The following is a 5396-nucleotide window of genomic DNA, read 5'->3' as shown; positions in this document are numbered from 1 at the left end:
GTTTTTGCCTTTTTTAAATTTTTGAGTTATGATTTTGCTAACTCAAAAATGAATGACTTATGGTGATCTGTAATTCTATTTCATAATATCAAATATTGTAAACCTTTAACATATTTGATAAATGTCCCAAAATCAAATTTCTGCTTCAAAATTAAGTTTTTTTAACCTCTAACTTTGTGATGTTATAGAGGGCCCCTGAAGGATCCAAAAGAAAGATAAACAGAATTATCTGACGTGTTAAGTTACATGGGAAGCATTGTCAAACTAAAAAATAATGTTTAACTTCCTTTGGGTTATATTTAGTGAATGATATTAATATATGTTCCAAAATTGTATGGTATTTCTAAAATTCTAATGTGTCTGAGTATATGCTATTAATCACAATTATGGTTATTATGTGTAGTTATTGAAGACCACAGAAATAACCTAATTTCTTTGTCAATTGTGTCTTTCACTGTGACTATTTAAGGTCATTTCCATAGTTAATTGCTTGATGCTGATGCCATTTTTGAAGACTTCACAAGTGTGCAAAACCCTAGAATATGGTGTCTTTTAGGAGGTTCATGAAAGGATGGAAAAGACCCTGAAAAGCACTATTGAATACAGGTTTCTGGCTGCTAACCCAAGTGAACAAAAATTAATTGAATACCAAGAAAGTACTTTGCCAGATAAATCAGCCAGTACTGAAATTGTTTAGATATGCGATTTGAACAAACTCCATGATCTATGTCAAATTACCTACAATAACCCATCAGTTATTAGTGCTATGCACCTACATTTGAGAAACAACTAGTATTCAAGAGGACTAAATTCAATGATAATCTTGGACTTATGGAGAACAAGGATGTCACCTTGTCCTTCCTGAGTCCTTAAAGCTTTTGTTATTAAGAGTTCTGCATTCCATAACTCATCCTGAAAAAGATAAAATAATCCAAATTAAATACATATTGGTGTGGTGACTTCTAAATTGCCAAAATATTTTATGACCAGTGTTTGGTTTGTCAAACCCATATTCCTTGGAAGATAATCAAAGCTTAAGGTACATTTGGCTGCCTGATGGACCATTTAAACATGTATAGAAAGACTTCATTCGATTGTCATTTTCAATGCATGTTTTCCAGTTGAATAAAAGCTTTCCCATGCAGGACGTCTGATGTTATAACAGTATATTATTATGTCACAGTATATTCTCACCAGGTGAAGAAAGATTTTTATGGTTTACTGACTGGGAACAATCAACCTCTTCACAATCTAGAACCTGAAGATTGGATCTTCTGAAAACATCAGAAAAAGACTGCCCTTGCCATTCACACAGCAGCGAACTTTGAAACCTTGAACCTTGGGTTAATAATCTCACAACTGAGAAAGGTCCCTCCACACTCTTGGAGCTTTACATGCATTGGAACCCTTAAAGTAACACTAACTGGGAAGCTTCTCCTCAGAAGATGGCATCCTTGATGTGAACAGCTTCTCCTGAGATCATGGATCAAGACATCTGTACTATAATGATACTTATTTTTGAATATTTTCCCTTGCTTATGCCTCCATGAACAATAGAAGTGAATAGGGGGTCGGTTGTGTGCATTCATGGGGTACATTTTATTTGTGAAGGATTTTGCAGCCAGTCTTTTACATGGATAACTTTAAACCTTGACAGATAAAAGATAAAGGCCCCAATGTAGGTGAGAAATTTTCATGGTACATACATTGCCCCATAATCAGTCACAAATGGAACATTGGTTCAATCCTCCTAACCTACATCATGGGCTAAAGAGAACATTGCCAGGAGGCCTTCACTCTTCTAGAAGGGTACCAATTGTTAAGTCCTTTTTCCCATGGTTTGAAGTAAAAAAGGAAATGGTTAGAAATGTATCCCTCATGATAAGCTCTATAGAAGATTCTACTGTAAAGGCTATCACTACACAACAGACTTTACATTCTCTTGTGAAAGTTATGCTAAGTAATAGAATTGCTCTAGATTACTTTCTGGCTAAACAGAAGTATCTGTGCAGCTGCTGGCATTTGTGGTCTATGGAGAAATACACCAAATGTAGATGATAGAGATTCAGCTGTAGGGGATTAATGAAGAGACTGCTCGCTTAAGTGAGTGAACTCTAGCTAATTCTTTGATCTACTTGATTCCAGGTAGTTTGGTTTATGGGGACTCTGAGAAATAAGCATACTCCAAAATCTTGGTATTATCCTCCTGATAGTCATAATAGCAGTCTCCCTGGTGGGCTATGTTCTCTCAAAAGTTTTCAGTGTTTGCATGCAGCCATCTCTGGAATGTCTCTTCAACTGGAATGATAAGAGCTGACAGAAATGTGTGACCATGAGGACACTGTAACCTATGAATGACATGCTGAGATCAGAAACCAAAACTGATGGTAACTGAGAGTGGAGCTAAGGCCCTAAGTTTTGTCACACTCTCACCTACATGAGAACCTGACCAAAAAGGGGGACTTTTTAAACAAAATTATGGGAGGCCATTGTTTTGGAGTGAGCTCATGTAGTAGGCCCCAAGAAACCAGACCAAACCAAAATGGAGTCACTCGTGCTAAATGTGACATAATCAAACTAAGACTTTAAGGAAACACATAGATCCTACAACAGACAAGGTTTTGTTGCTGTTTTGTTTTGTTTTGTTTTTTCATGTAAACAGGACATTCCGGCATAAGGAGGAACCCTCTACTGAGTCCTTGTTCCTAATTTGTAAAACCTACTCCTTTATTGTTTCCCAGTGGGTTTCAATACCAAATAAGTACATTTACAATGGTGATAGTGACATCAATGACTAAAGTTTCAGTCAATCTTTCAAAAGTGAGAAGATAACCAAAAGGGGGGAATTGTTAAATCAATTTTAGCCTAAAGCTGCCTCCTTACATATTTTAAGTTCAGCCTAAAGGTTTTTCTGTAAATTGTGAACTATGAAGAGTGGAGGTGTAAATAGACTGTAGCCTACACTTGTGGCAATCACTGAGTTTTGGCCAATCAAGTATAGCCAACTGTTCAAACCATGTTCAAATAAGGCAAACGCTGATATGTAACCAATCTAGTTGTTTCTGTATCTCACTTTTGTTTTCTGTAGGTCACTTTCCTTTCTCTGTTCATAAATCTTCTACCACCACATGACTATGCTGAAGTCTCTGAGCCTACTCTGGCTCAAGAAGCAGCCCAATTAATGAATTGTTCATTGCTCAATTAAACTGTTTTAAATTTAATTTGGCTGAAGTTTTTGTTTTATCAGGAGTCAAAGAGTAAAGTTGGCAGGAAAGTTTGAAAAGATAAATAATATTCAGCCACCCCCACCTGCCAAGCATGAACACTTTCACCTCCTTCCTCCCTGCCTTACTAGCTCTTTATCTTCTCTCTCCAGATTGAATATGAAGAGAAGAAATCCTTGTTTTCCAGCCCAAGACACTAACAGGGATTAAGCCTATGTCATTTGCTCTTCAAAGTCTGACTTTTCTTTCAGAACACACTGGACATTATATGGGAAGAACACTTAGGGACTGGGCTATGGAGAACACTGCATGTTCTCACTTACAAATGGGAGCTGAATGATGAGAAGACATGAACACATGGAGGGAAACAACACACACTGGGGCCTGTCGGGGTCAGGAGGGAGAGCATCAGGAAGAATAACTAATGGATGCTGGGCTTAATACCTAGGGGATGGGATGATCTGTGCAGCAAGCCACCATGGCACATGTTTACCTATGTAAAACCTGCACATGTATCCTGGAACTTAAAATAAAAGCTGGAAAAAAAAAGTGATGAGGAGGACCCTCCAAGTAGGTAACTACTTTCCAGGTAGGACTCAATGGGAGAGGGTTCTTGGGAACCTTCAGGTTATTCCTGCTGCTTGGCGGGGGGAGGTGGGGGAGGAGCTGAAGGGGAGGAATGAAATCAACCACAAAATAAAATGTATGTAAAGTTTAAAAAAAGAAACATAAAACCACATGATAAAGTTATTTGTTTTTGAACTGTTATTACAAATAGTTTGTAATGTTAAAACATAGGGAGAGTTTTTAAAAAATGGTAAATCAAATGAATAAAGAAGGCCAAAGTCCTAATAAAAAGATGCTTAAGTTGCTAAAGCAAGCAAATCTCATGCATCACCTGCTGTTGGAAAACTACCAGGGATGGCATGTATGATGAAAAACAATTCCAGAGCCTTTCAAGATCTGAAAGCCACAGACATTGAAGGTGTCAAACAGAGAAGGAATACCTGTTTTGCCTTCTGGTGTCTGCAAGAAAGCCAGAAGTGTCTGCAAGAAAAGAAAGTGACATTTATACAAGTAGCACAGACAATACAGGCAATTGTCAGTAGTATCTCTCACAGGGCACATGAAATGTGGAGAGGGAAGACTAGATTGGTGCAGGACTTCTCAGAACCCACATCTTCTTGATGACTCTCCCAGGACACCTCCCCCTGCAGCTCAGCCCCAGATGGAGTCTCACTGCCAATCCTGCCAGGCTACATACATAGCTTTCAGTTGTTAGGAAATGAGCTATGAGTTTCAGTGTTGTGTCTGACTTATAGGCTTTTCTCCTTCTAAACCATGTGGAGCAATTTTGCTTCTTAAGAATTTCTTAAGATCAAAGCAACCCAGCCTCTTTTTGCATAAGAAAGATGTTTTATTAGAACAAACAAGAATATACCATACAATATCAAAGCAATACTTTATGCATGCCAGTTTTTCTATGCATGCTGACATTTAAGTCTAGTTTGACATCATAGTTCTCTTTCAGAAGAACTTGGCTTTGAGCACAAGATGAATTCTCTGTTTTTCTATGAGGTCTCCCTGGGTCCCAGCTGCTGGTTTATTTATAGAACGTGGTCCCACCCAAAGTGTGTGGTTAGTCTCTTCAACTAGATAGTGCCAGCCATTTGGTCTGGCAACTCTGAAGAGAGATGCTGCTATATCTAGTTTGTAAAAGTTCCAAGCCATGCATGCAAGAGACTAGTGTCACTATTTCTTTGCTTGTAGGAAAGAGTGAACTCTCATGCCTGGCCAGGCCCATAAGCATTATTGCATATAGGAGGTCTTAACCAGCATAAGGGGAGAAAGAAGCACAAGAAGAGAGAGGGTGGAATAAAGTCAGCGAAGGTTGATATAAACAGCTGGCTTATCATCCCCAGTGGGTTTGAAAATGTTACAAACGTGAGGACAAGTCACCAGGAAATCAGGGAGGTAGTCACAGATCAAGCTGGTGGGAGAATGTGCTGGTATACATGGCATATCTCCCTACATGCAAGATAGTCAGGTTGCCCCTGCTTACTTTTATGTCAGGGAGATCCAGATTCATTATCTGGACGCAAGCAAGTGAAATGCAAATGATTCCTCATTTCTGTGGATGATCACAGAATAGGCAAGCTCTAGGTTTGTGAA

The sequence above is a fragment of the Rhinopithecus bieti genome, unplaced genomic scaffold (assembly GCF_001698545.2).
Source record: "Rhinopithecus bieti isolate Rb0 unplaced genomic scaffold, ASM169854v2 scaffold_19722, whole genome shotgun sequence".
In the NCBI taxonomy this organism is placed as follows: Eukaryota; Metazoa; Chordata; class Mammalia; order Primates; family Cercopithecidae; genus Rhinopithecus; species Rhinopithecus bieti.
The sequence above is the reverse complement of the archived record's forward strand: the minus strand, read 5'-3'. Positions refer to the sequence as shown.